This window comes from Sciurus carolinensis, chromosome 2, assembly GCF_902686445.1.
Source record: "Sciurus carolinensis chromosome 2, mSciCar1.2, whole genome shotgun sequence".
Taxonomy (NCBI): Eukaryota; Metazoa; Chordata; class Mammalia; order Rodentia; family Sciuridae; genus Sciurus; species Sciurus carolinensis.
The window spans coordinates 117619924-117634675 of NC_062214.1; the positions used below are offsets into that span (position 1 = coordinate 117619924).

At 35.3% G+C, this 14752-nt stretch overlaps 1 protein-coding gene and 1 pseudogene across 3 annotated transcripts in view; both read right to left on the minus strand.

The window, feature by feature from the left end:
- Positions 1-14752, minus strand: part of Fmn1 (formin 1) — a 364027-nt gene that overhangs the window by 162090 nt on the left and 187185 nt on the right. The gene's annotated exons all lie outside the window — the stretch shown is intronic.
- LOC124977315 (phosphatidylinositol N-acetylglucosaminyltransferase subunit Y-like) lies at positions 11432-11646 on the minus strand (annotated as a pseudogene).

A 14752-nucleotide genomic window follows, 5' to 3' on the forward strand; every position in this document is an offset into this window, starting at 1 on the left:
ATACCCGATGTCCATCTGTTATGTCTTCTCTGTTTTTAAATCGAATTGTAGAAGTCCTTCCTGTAACTGGACATTCATCCCTTATCAGATACATTGTTTGCAAAGACTTTCTCCCATTTTGTAGGGTGCCTTTTAACTCTGTTGATTGTTTCCTTTGCTGCACACCTCCTTCATTTGATGTAGTCTCATCTATTTTTCAGTTTTTGTTGCTTGTGCTTTTGGTGTTGTATCAAGAAATAATGGTCAGGATCAATTTTGTAAAGTTTTTCCTGTATGCTTTCTTGTAGGAGTTTTCAGTTTACGTTGTTAGTCTATTGAGTTGACTTTTGTGTTTGTTATCTCACTTCATTCTTTTGCAGGTGGATTACCAGTTTTCTCAATACCATCTGTTGTCTTCCCATTGTTTTTGCACCTTTATCAAAGACCACTTGAGCATATGCATGGGTTTATTTCTTTTTCTCTATGGTATTCTGTTTGTCTATGAAGTTGGCTATTATGAAATTTCTACACTGTTCTGATTACTCTAGTTTTCTAATACATTTTTCAGTCAGGAAATGTGAGGCATTCATGTTTGTTCTTTCTGGAGATTGTTTTAGCTATTAGGAGTACTTTATGGTTCCAGATGAATTTTAGGACATTTTTGGGTTTTGTTTGTTTATGTGTTTTTTCTATTTCTGTAAAACTCCCACTGGGATTTTGAGAGGAACTGCATTGAATCTGTAGGTTGCCAGAGGAATCTGGATGTTCAGACAATATTTAAGTTCCAGTTCATAAATACAAGACCTCATCTTTTCATTTATTTGTGTCTCCCTCAATTTCCTTTAACAATGTTTTATAGTTTTCAGTGTACGAGTCTTTCACCGTCTTAAGTTTATGGTCCAGTATTTTATTTTTCTTGACGATATTTTAAATGAAATGTTCTTTTGGGGGTGTTCACTTTTTGGTGTACAAAAAACATTTTTATACACTGATTTTGAAGAGTAAAAGTCTAAATTTATTAGTTCTCTCTTATTAGTTTTAATCTTTAGGATTTTCTATATACAAGATCATGTCATCTGTATAGAGATGATTTTATTTCTTCTTTTTCACTTTGGTTGTCTTTTATTTAAATTTTTGGCCTAACAGTTCTGGTTAGGTCCTCCAGTTCTATGTCCAATAGAGGTGGTGAGAGTAGGTAACCTTATCTTGTTCCTGATCTCAGTGAAAATGCTTTCAGCTTTTCACCCAGGAGGACAATGCCAGCTGTGAGTTTTTAATCTATGGGCTTTATTATGCTGAGGTAATTTTTCTTCTACTCCTAGTTTGATGAGTGCTTTTTTATTATAAAATGGTGTTTGAGTCTATCAAGTGCCTTTTCTGTGTCTATTTGGATGATGGTATGATTTTTATCTTTTGTTCTGTTAATATGATGTAAGACATTGGTGGATGTTCATATGGTGAACCATCCTTGCATCCCAGGGATAAATCCCAGGTGCTCATAGTGTCTGACTCTATAACATTCTTAAACATGGTTTGCTAGTATTTTGTTGGGGAATTTTACATCTACATTAATAAAGGATAATGGTCTGTAGTTTTTTCTACAGTGTCTTTGGCTATGGATTGTGTTTTATTCATTTCTTACAGTCACACACTTTGATTCCTTTTTCATTTTGTGCACCTTTTCTAGGTATTTCTTTGTGGTTATCATGGGACTGATAGTAAAACATCTTAATTTTTACAGTGTATATAACAATCTATTTTAAACTGCTAACTTCGATCATATACAAAAATTCTACTCTTTTACTTCTTTACCACCCTGAATTTTGTTATCGAAATCACAAATTATACCTTTATAGATTGCTTATTTTATAGTTACACTTATTTCTTATATTTGCCTTTTAAATTTTACACCACAGTTAAGTGATGTACTTGCAACCATTAAAGTATCCTATATTTGTCAATATATTTACCACTATCAGTAAACTTTGTACTTTCATATGCTTTTGTGTGACTAGGTAGTATCTCATTTCAGTTGAGAAAAAACTCATTTTATCATATTTTTGTAAGGCAAGCCAAGTCAAGTGGAGATAGATTCCCGCAGCTTTTGCTTATCTCAGAAATTCTTTATTTCTTCTTCCTTTTTGAAGGACAGTTTTTATTGAAAATAGTATTCTTGATTGGCAGTTTTTTTTCCCAACACTGAATATATTATCCTTCTGGTCTATAAATTTCTGGTAAGAAATTCATTGACTGTCCTATGCAAATGCCCTTATATGTAATAAGTTGCTTTTTTCTCTTGCTGTTTTCAAAATTCTTTCTCTTCTGTTTTGACAATTTGATAATTATGTATCATGGTATGATCTTTTTTGGGTTCTCCTTGTTGGGGTCCATTGGGCTTCCTGAAACTATATCTCTACTTCCTTACCCAAAATGGGAAGTTTTTGGTCATTTTGTTTCTTTAAATACACTCTTCACACCTTTATGCTTTTTCCTCACAGTGTGTTTATTGGTCTGCTTGCTGATAGCCTATAAGGTCCTAAGATTTACTTCACTCTTCCTTTTTCTTTTTGCTCAGTAGGCTGGGTCATTTAAATGAACTGTCTTTCAGTTCTTTGATTCCTACTTCTACTTGATCAAGACTAATGTTGAACATTTCTAGTGAATTTTTCAATTCAGTGGTTGCATTTCATAACTTCCCAAATTTTATTTTATTCTATTGAAAGATTCCTCTTTGTGAATATTTGCATTTTGTTTATCATTTTTATGACCTTATTGAGCATCTTTATGACATTTCTTTTGAATTCTTCATCAACTAATTCATATATGTCTGTGGCCACAGAGCTTGCTTCTGGTATTTATATTGTTCCTTTATTTTTTAGAATAAAGCATGTGGTTTTTTTAAATTGACATATAATTATACATATTGGAATATGGTATAATTCAATACATATATACAATGTAGCCCAAACAGTTGTCAGGGACTTGAGGCTACAGCTCCAACTCCAAATGTAGTCTCTCCATCTTGGGACACCAGCCAAGGCCTGGAAGCCCAATATCAAGGTGCCTGTAGGTTTAGTTATACCTGAGGTCTTCCTGCTAGACGTGCTAATAGGCAACATCTTGCTGCAGAGGTAGGAGAGAGACAGGCTCTTTCCAGCTCTGTGAGTCCTGAAGCGTGTGGGGATGGACAGGGCTGGTTACAGTAGGTTGGAAGGTTAGAAGAAGATGTGAGGACATCTTGCTCTCAGTTCGCCCAGCCAGCTGTTCTGGCACCCACTGGGTTCCAGGGGCCCACTTGAGCCAGCACTCGCTGATCCCCAGCACCAGCCTGGTCCCCAACTCACTACCCTGTCTGACATCCACTGAGTCCCCTGGTCCTGCCTGGTCTGACATCAATCTGGCCCCCAACTAGGCCCTCCAGCTCCCCAGTCCCGTCTCCCAACCCCTCCCTAACCACCAACCCAGACCATCACTTACAGCTACGTGGCCATCCTGCAGCTCTGAGTTCCCGATCCTGATCCGCCCAATATAGAACAGCTCTCTGTGACAAGTGCACAGGTTTCAGCACTCAGCCCTCAGGACCGCCTGGGAGAGAAGTGCCTGACATCTTAATAAGAGCTATTTGGTTTAAGGCTGTATACTGTTTACACTGGGTGTTGTTAATATTGATCTCCCCCATAAAGGCAAGGATTGGAAACCTTTAGTGACACTATTAGTCTATAAGGTAGAAACTGTACTGCTTCAGAATCACACTAGTAGGTGGAAAGATACATGAAAAACATTAAAAAAAAAAAAAGGGAACTAAGCACCCCAAACAAACCAAGATGTTCCAGTAATAGAATCCATTGACAACACAGTAGAAGAAATGTCAGAGAAGGAGTTCAGAATGCACATTGTTAAACTGATTCATGACATAAAGCATAATGCAAGGAATGATATCAAAGATAAATTTTAGGGGGTGAAATTACACTTCAATAAAGAGAGATTATAAAAAGAAATCAAGTAGAAATCCTTGAAATGAAGGAATCAATAAACCAAATTAAAAATTCATTGGTAAATAACAGTAACAGTCTAGACCACTTGGAAGACAGACCTTTAGGCAACAAAGACAAAATATATAATCTTGAAAATAAACTTGACCACACAGAGAAGATGGTAATAAACCATGAACAGAACTTCCAAGAATTATGGAATAACATGAAAACACCAAATTTAAGATTTATCAGGATAGAGGAAGGTGTGGAGATTCAGACCTAAGGAATGCACAATCTTTTCCATGAAATAATATCAGAAAATTTCCCAAACCTGAAGAATGAAGTAGAAAATCAAATACAAGAGGCTTACATGCTCTCAAATGTACAACATTACAGCAGACCCACACCAAGTCACATTATAATCAAAACACCTAGCATACAGAATAAGGATAGAGTTGTAAAGGCCATGAGAGAAAAATATCAGATTACATATAGGGGGAAAACAATTTGAATCTCAGCAGATTTCTCAACCTACACCCTCAAAGCTAGGAGATCCTGGAACAACATATACCAAGCACTGAAAGAAAATGGATCCCAACCAAAAATTTATATCCAGCAAAATTAAGCTTCAGATTTGAAGGTGAAATAACAACCTTCCATGATAAACCAAAGTTAAAAGAATTCACAACTAGAAGCCTGCACTACAGAACATTCTCAGCAAAATATTCCATGAGCAGGAAATGAAAAAAAAAAAAAAAGTGAAAACCAGCAAAGGGAGGAACAACACTAAAGGAAAGGACAACCAAAAGAGAAACTAAGTCAAATTAAAAACCAAAAGAAACCAAAATGAATGGGAACACAAATCATATCTCAAAAATAACCCTGAATGTTAATGACCTAAACTCATCCATCAAAGGACATAGACTGTAAGATTGGATTAAAAAACAAGACCCAACAATATGCTGTCTCTATGAGACTCACCTCATAGGCAAAGACATCCTCAGACTGAAGGTGAAAGGATGGGAAAAAAAACATATCACTCACATGGATCATGTAAACAAGCAGGGGTTTCCATCCTCATATCAGGTAAAGTGAACTTCAAGCCAAAGTTAGTCATATGGGAAAAAGAAGGACATTTCATACTGCTTAAGGAAATTATACATCAATAAGACATAACAATTGTAAATATATATGCCCCCCAAAATGAAGCATCTAGGTACAGCAAACAAATTCTTCTCAGTTTCAAGAATCAAATAGGCCACAACACAGCAATACTGGGTGACTTTAACACACCTCTCTCACTACTGGACAGATCTTCCAAACAAAACTACACAAAGAAACTATAGAACTAAACAATATAATCAATAATTTGGACTTAATAGACATATATAGAATATTTTATCTATTGATGAGTAAATACACTTTCTTCTCAGCAGTACACAGATCCTTCTCTAAAATAGACCATATCTTATGTCATAAACTCTTAGCAAATGCAAAAGAACAGAGATACCACCCTGCATTCTATCAGATCATAATGAAATGAAACTAAAAATTAATGATAAAATTTTAAAAATAGAAGTTACTCCAACACCTGGAGACTAAATAACATGCTATAGAATGACAAATGAATAGCAGAAGAAATCAGGATGAAATTAAAAAATACTTAGAGATACATGAGAACACCAACACAACATATCAAAGTCTCTGGGACACTATGAAGGCAGTGCTAAGAGGAAAGTTCATTGTATTGAGTTCATACAATAAAAGAATAGAAAGTCAATGAATAAATGACACAATATTACATCCCAAAGCCCTAGGCAAATAAGAACAAATAAACATCAAAAGCAGAAGACAGGAATCAGAGCTGAAATCAATGAAACTGAAACAAAAGAAACAAATCAGAAATTGGACAAAACAAAAAGTTGGTTCTTTGAAAAAATAAATAAAACTGATAAACCCTTAGCCATGCTAATGAAGAGAAAAACTCAAATTACTAAAATTCATGATGAAAAAGGAAATATCACAACAGATACTATTTAAATACACAAGATAATTAGAAACTACTTTGAAATTTATACACCAATAAAATAGAAAATCTTGAAGACATCTACAAATTTCTGGAGATACATGACCTACCCAAACTGAATTGGTAGGACATACACAATGTAAACAGATTAATTTCAAACAATGAAATAGAAGAAGTCATCAAAAGCCTACCAACCAAGAAAAGGGCAGGACCAGACGGATTCTTAGTCAAGTTCTGTAAGACCTTCAAAGGAGAATTAACACCATTACTCCTCAAAGTATTCCATGATATAGAAAAGGAGGGCACCCTTCCAAACTCATTCTATGGGGTTAGTCCCACCCTGATACCAAAACTAGACAAAGACACATCAAGGAAAGAGAACTTCAGACCTATATCCCTCATGAACATAAACACAAAAATTCTCAATAAAATTCTGGCAAATTGCATATAAAAACATATTAAAAAGATTGTGCACCACGATCAAGTGGGGTTCATCCCATGGAAGCAAGGTTGGTTCAGCATAACAGAAATCAATAAATGTAATTCATCATGTCAATATACTTAAAGACAAGAATCGTATGACCATCACAATAAATGCAGAAAAAACATTTGACAAAATACACACCCATTCACTTTCAAAACACTAGAAAACTAGGGATAGAAGGAATAGACCTCAACATTGTAAAAACTAACTATGCTAAACGCAAGACCAACATCATTCTAAATAGAGAAAAATTGAAAGCATTCCCTCTAAAAACTGGAACAAGATAAGGATGTCCTGTATCACCACTTCCATTCAACATGGTCCTGGAAACTCTAACCAGAGCTATTAGACACACTGTGGAAATTAAAGGGACACAAGTAGGAAAAATAGAACTCAAACTATCAGTATTTGCTGATGACATGATTCTATATTTAGAAGATCCAAAAAATCCCACCAGAAAACTTCTAAAACTAATAAACAAATTCAGCAAAGTAGCAGGATATAAAATCAACACTAATAAATCAAATGCATTCCTATATATCAGTGATGAATTCACTGAAAGAGAAATTAGGAAAATTACCTCATTTACAAAAGTCTCAAAAAAATACGATATTTGGAAATCAGTTCAATGAAAGAGGTAATGAAAACTACAGAACACTAAAGAAAGAAATTGAAGAAGACCTTAGAAGATGGAAATATCTCCCATATCTTAGATTGTCAGAATTGATATTGCCATACTACCAAAGCACTATACAGATTAAATGCAATTCCTATTAAAATTCCAATGATATTTTAGAAATAGAAATAGAAAAAGCTATCATGAAATTCATTTGCAAAAGTAAGAGATCCAGAATAGCCAAAGCAATCCTCTGTGAGAAAAGTGAAGCAGGAGGCATCACAATATCAGACCTTAACCTATACCACAAAGCCATACTAACAAAAACAGCATGGTATTAGCACCAAAACAGACACATAGACCAATGGTACAGAATAGAAGACCCAGAGACAAACACACATAAATAAAATTATCTCATGCTACACAAAAGCACCAAAACATTCATTGGAGAAAAGATAGCCTCTTCAACAAATGGTGCTGGGAAAACTAGAAATCCATATGTAACAAAATGAAATTAAACCCCTATCTCTCACCCTGCACGAAACTCAACTTGAAGTGAACCAAAGACTCAGGCACTAGAATAGGACCCTGTACTTCACAGAAGAAAAAGTAGGCCCAAGTCTCTATCATGTTGGCTTAGGAACTGACTTCCTTAATAAGACTCCTAAAGTGCAAGAAGTAAAATCAAGAATCAATAAATGGGATGGATTCAAACTAAAAATGCTTCTTCTCAGCAAAGAAAATGATCAATAACATGAAGAGAGAGCCTACGAATGGGAGAAAATTTTTGCTACCTGTAACTCAGATAGAACATTAATTTCCAGGATATATAAAGAACTCAAAAAACTTAACACTAAAAAAACAAAAAACACAATCAATAAATGGGCTAAGGAATGAACTCACACTTCACAGAAGAAATACAGTCAATAAACAAATATATGAAAAAATGTTCAATATCTCTAGCACTTAGAGAAATGCAAATCAAAACTACCCTAAGCTTATCTCTCTCTAGTCAGAATGGCTATTATCAGGAATACAATAAATGTTGGTGAGGATGTGGGGAAAGAGGTACACTCATACATTGCTGATGGGACTAAAAATTGGAGCAACCACTATGGAAAGCAGTATAGAGATTCCTCAGAAAACTTGGAATGGAACCACCATTTGACCCAGTTTTCCCACTCCTTGGTTTATGCCCAAAGGCCTTAAAATCAGCATACTACAACCACATCAATGTTTATAGCGGTTCAATTCACAATAGCCAAACTATGGAACCAACCTAGATGCCCTTCAACAGATGAACAGATAAAGAAAATGTGGTATAGACACAATGGAATATTACTCAGTCATAAAGAATAATGAAATTATGGCTTTTGCAAGTAAATGGATGGAGCTGTAGAATATCATGTTAAGTGAAATAAGTGAATCTCAAAAAAACCAGAGGCTGAATATTTTCTCTGGTATGCAGATGGTAATTCACAATAAGGTTAGGGGCGAGGAAAAATAGAGGTACTTTGGACTGAGCAGAGGGGAATGAAGGTAGCAGGGGGGATATGGGGGTAGTAAGGATAGTAGAATGAATCAAACATTATTACTCTATGTACATATATGATTATATCACCAGTGTGATTCTACATCATTACAACCAGAAAAATGACAAGTTATGCTTCATTTATATATGATGTATTAAAATGCATTCTACTGTCATATATAACTAATCAGAAGAAATTTAGAAGAGAGTTGTTAGGGAGTTTCAGATTCCTATCCCAGTTTTTTATAAAATGTAAATTATCATGAACTCTAGACCATATTGTGTTGTTGAACATTAGAACTTACTTCTCCCAAGAGAAACATAAGATGTTTAGATAATAAGGGTCCAGTCTTGAGTAAGTATTAGATTCTAAGCACTCTGGTTCCTAAGTGTATTTTTCTTAATAAAAAAGTCTGTTCAAAATGAAGGTGCACATTACATAGTGGTTAAGACTGAAGCCAGATTCCTAGATGGTTGCATTTCAGTACAATTATTAACTGTTATCTTGGGTAAGGCATCTACACTCCAGTTTCCTCCTCTGTAAACTGGTGCTAATGTTAGCTGACCTTTAGGTTATAAGATTAAAGCAGACAGTGTAATATGCCTAGAGCTGTACTTGGTATAGTTTGTAAAAGTGACCGCTAACTAGATTCTGTTAGTGAGACAATGGATAAATACTGAACTACCTCAGAAGCATCTTGTCAGCTTTATCTATGTTCAAATGCTTAACTTTCAAAAGTAGAAATCAACTTCTCAGGATATAGTGCTTATTTGTAAATATGTTTCATTTACCCTGACCAAAGTTCTAAGGTAGTTAAATTTGAAATTTGGGGTTAATGAAAAACAACTCATTAGGAAATGACCAGGAACCTCTATAATCTGCCAGGTTATTTATACATTGTCATAGCATGATTTTAGAAAGTGATTTGTAATACTCATATACCTTGAATTCATGTAATAGAAAACATATCTAACATGTGTTAATGTTCTCTTGATGGGGGAAAATCAATAGTAATCTTCTGTTAAATTACGTTAAGATACTAATGAAGAATCAGTTAAGTTTGGGGTTAAGGATGTAGCCTAGTGGTAAAGTGTTTGCCTAGCATGTAAGAGACCCTGGGTTCAATCCCCAGTATGGAAAAAAAAATCAATTACATTTCAATTCAATTCTTAAGGTAACTACTGGAACATTTATACTTTGCCTTTGAAATGTTACTATACCATGCTTAATCAGTCCTTTCAAAGTTCTAGAAAAATCAAGGCTTAAGCCCTTAGTAGTGCTAAATAGATTTACTAAGATAGGAAAAACCTTAAGTATCCCTCAAAACATACTATAAGATCAATAGGACACAATCAGCTACATGCAAGTCTTCCTATCCCTAGCCTTACCAACCAAAGGTACCCACTCTCCTGAGAAAATGATTGTTTAGGTTTTAAGTGCCTCTACAAGCATAGCATGCATTTTTTAATTTACAATATTTTCACAATTTCCCTCCTTTAATATCATACTCTTTACCAAAAACAAAACAAAACAAAACAAACAAAAAAACCCACCAAAACAAAACCTCCTCTTTTTTATGGGAAAATGTCAACATCTTATTTTTTTTAATTAAAAATTTTGTTTAATTTTTACAGACTGCATTTTGATTCACTGTACACAAATGGGGTACAATTTTTCATTTCTATGGTTGTACACAATGTAGATTCACAATATTCATGTAATCTTATTTTGATGCAAACATTTGATGCCAAAGAGATTAATTTTTTTTATCCTTATTGTGTTCTCCTTAAGTTGAACTATATTTTATTAAAAATTCCTTTTCAGTGACTAAATGTAATCATCTCTAGGGCAGGAACCTTTACTTAGCAATTATTTGGGTGGGATTGTTCACTTATTTTTAAATTTATATTTTATTTTTACAGACTGCAGTTTGACTCAGTGTACACAAATGGGGTACATCTTTTCATTTCTAGGGTTCTGCACAATGTAGATTCACACCATTGGTATAATCATACATTACACAGGGTGGGAGGGGGTGGGGGATGGAAAGATAGAATGAAACAGACAGTATTACACTATGTATATGTATGTCATGAATGGTGTGAATCTACATTGTGTACAACCAAAGAAATGAAAAGTTGTACCCCATTTGTGTACAATGTATCAAAAATGCAGTTGTAAAAAAAAGATTTTAGTAAAAAATATATATATTAAAAAAAAGATGGTGGACTGAGATTAAGGTAATTTTATGAACTCAGAATATTTTCTAAGTACATGAAATTTTCATCTTATTATACAGTTTTATATTGTACTAATTCAAATTCATTTCCCTACAACTACTCTTTCAAAGTTTAATTGGGATTATTTCAGTCATCCCTAACATCGCTTTACCACTGACCTTGAAACTAAACAAATAAAATTCCAAATGACTACGCTTCTATATTAATGGGCTATAAAACAGTCCTCAGATAAATCGGAGTGCTAAATCTCCATCAAGACATGTTGTTGAAATGTTTCTTCTGACATAGAGTTATAAGTCAGAATCTTTGAAAAACAAGGGCAGAACAAAAGTACAAAGAAACTCATGCACCTTAAACTTCCCAGAGTCCTAGCCCAAAAGAAGCAAGGCCAAGCAACTTTCCTGTAAACTAAATAAGTCTCTAGTGTTTGCATCTAGTTGAGCTTTCGGAGATAGATACCTAAGAGCTGTCATTAATAAATATATATATATATATATATATATATATATATATATATACACACACACACACACACACACACACACACACACACACACACTCCATCCTGGCTGTGGTTGCATTAGTTATGCCTAAATAGTTTAATACAATCCAAGTCCAAAGGTGAAAGAATACATATTCTGGTGTGGTTATCAGCAAGAGCAGACTGTAAAAGCAAAGGCTAGACATACTCATGCAGCCCTGTGGGACGTTTTCTTCCTCGGAGGCAGAACAGAGAAGTCCTGCTAAAGAGATCAGTGGAATCAGAACAGTTAAGGGAGGCAGAGACAGAAACATTTTTGTTACGGTTTGGATGTGAGATGTCCCCAAAAGCTCACATGTGAGACAATGCAGGAAGGTTCAGAGGAGAAATGATTGGGTTGTAAGAGTCTTAACCCAATCAGTGAATTAATCCCTAATGGGATTAATTGAAGTGGTAGGGTGTGACTGGAGGAGACTGGAATTGGGATGTGGTTTTGGGGTATTATTTGTACTTGGAGAGTGGAGACTCTGTTTCCTGATGATACCAGCTGCTTCCCTCTGCCACACTCTTCCAACATGATGTTCAGCCTCACTTTGAGCCCTGAGGAATGGAGCCCACCTTCTATGGACTAAGATCTCTGAAACTGTGAGCCCTCAAATAAACCTCTCCTCTATAATTGTACTGGACAGATCATTTAGTCACAGCAGCAAAATAGCTGACTAAAACAATTCTTCTTCCCCACTTTCTACACGCCACCCTGTTTTAATAGGTATATAGTATTAAGAAAATCTAATTTCTGTTTTTTAAAAAATTATGAGCTAGTGATGCTCCATTTCTTCTTGCTTCCTATTTTGATGTGTTATCCTAGCTGCCTGTGGTATCATAGTAGGAATCCAGCAATGATTGGATAGGTTATTCCCAGCTCTTTATTAATCAATTCATTAGTTGAGGCTCCTTAAGGTTTCAGAGGTCTCAGTCCATAGACAGCTGGCTCCATTCCTCTGGGCCTGAAGTGAGGCAGAACATCACAGCAGAAAACTGTGGCAGAGGAAAGTGGTTCAGAACATCACAACACAGAAGCAGCTATTTTGTTCCTTTAATTGGTTCTTACTCTCCTTTTTCTTCATATGTCTTGTTACAGTCTGTTGGAATCTGCACATCTGAAAAACATCCATCTTTCCTAGTCTGAAACAAACTGTTTTCAAATAGGAAACAACCTTCACCAATCAGCCAAGGTGATGAGGACTTCTCAACCTTTTTCTGTAGATGAGTATTCTCTGAACTTGTACATGTAAATTCCCAATTATGGAAGTTTCTCTGGGTTCAGGAGCTCATAATTATACATTGCCTGTCTATAGGCCTACCATTTGTCTGGAGGTGTTAAAGGGTGTTCAGCTCAATTTTGTTCTCATCACCCCCCAAGCATCTGGAGTAGGTGAGGTCTTATAAACATAATAAATCAGGTAAAAAAGAACCCCACCATGGTCCTATGAAAAGCTAGAACATTATACATAACCTCCACCCTTCCTTCTCCTAAGTTCCCTGAGAGGAAAGCCACTAAACTACACTGAGCTCTGTCTGTTGTATCAAAGGAACTCTGCAGCAGCAGTAAGCAAACCAGATAAGACTTTTTGTGCTTATCAGCAGTGTCCAAGCATTTAGAGTATGTTGGGTCATCACCCCAAGTCAGGTAAGACAGAACTGGATCCTTGGGTGGTCTTCCCAAGGCCAGAAAATTGAGTGTATGCTCCAACATTTCCCTCTCCAGGGAGAAATCAAGAGTGAGAGTTTACTCCTATCCACTCTGTAATGAGATGGGAGGCGAGAAAACGGCAAAGGAGTACATGCTAGTTCATACTATGATCTTTTCTCCAGTAGCTCCCAACTTTACATTTTTCCTGCCAGAACTTACTTTCAGACATAACAAAAACCAGTCCTTCAGGGATAATCTAAATGGATTTTCTAGGGAGAACAGGGGAGCTTTAAGTTTTTTCCAGGTTATTGTTTGTGTTAGGTGAGGGGCTCTGGTAAGTGACTATTGCAAAATTTCTTACCTGCTTCATTGTGACGAGTTTCACCATTGCATGGGGTGAAGAGCCTCTTAACTGGTTTCTGGATTTGTCATAAAGGGAATCGATCCTCACCCTCCTTGGGCAAAGAGGGTCTGATACTTCCTTGTTTACCTTGATGACACAGCCCCCCTTTATTTTCTGAGAAGCAGATGCTCTCTCATCTGCAGAAGAGAGAGGAGCTAAAAGTGGCTGGTTTCCTCCAAACAGGTTCCAATTCCCCAGGTGGTTCACATGGGGGTAGTGGTAGGGTGAGGATGAGCCAATTGATTCAAGATTACATCAAACTTAATTGAAATGGCCTGGCTTCCCCTTCATAGTTAAGAGGACCAAATCAAACAAATTATAAGAAAATGATGTAGGACAGAGAGAACTTTTAAAGAAACAGAAAAAGTAGAAGAAATAAATATTTTTAAAATATCTCTCTTAAGTCTAGATATGCAAATAACTAAAAAGGAAACAAATGGAGGAAAACCTCACATTAGACTTACAAACAGAGCAGGTGAGAATTTTGTGTATATTTAGATCTTTCTGAATTTGGTTAGAGATAAGGCCAGTCTCTGAGGAGAAAGTGGTGGGGTAAAGAGAAGGAGAAAAAGGAAACTTGATTGAGAGGGACAGAAAGGAAGATGTTCCATGAACTCCCTGACTGTGTTTAGTGAGCTTCCCCCAGGTCTGAGCCAACCTGGTCACAGCAGCACAGGCAGGAAGAAGCAAGATTTGTAACATGAGAAAAGATATTTTTGAAAATATGCTTGATTGGTTATCTACCAAAAACTATTACTTTGTCTAAAAAATTTTTTAGACTCATTATAAAGTTTCAAAGAACCAGAATCCCATTTATGTAGACCCTTCTTTTAACTGAAAATTCACCTGGCTTTTCTTTTGTTGCATTGTAGGCTTTATTGATAATCTAACTTCTAGACAGATACAGTGAAATTCAAAAATTCTTCTTGAAAGAGAAAGACTATATGAGAAGAAAAGACACTAATATTGAATATTTATTGTTCGCAATCTACTAGCTTATCTCATATATAGTGGGCTTGAAAGAACTAAGACTCACTTGATTATATTTTCTATATTAGCATATTTATTTAATGAACATTATGGGCTGGTGATCATAATGATTATCTGGAAATTTTTCAGAATCCTAAGTTAACTGAGATTGTCATATATTTTATATTCTGCTTTTTCATAGTAGGAAGTTTAACTAACATTTTTTAAATAACCACAGAATTTCCAATATGAAAGTTACATCAAATCAATTAGATAAAATTTTTAATTATTAAACACCAACCCATTCTTTAAGCAATCTGTTTCTCATTATTCTGTGCTATTTTAACATTTTTTT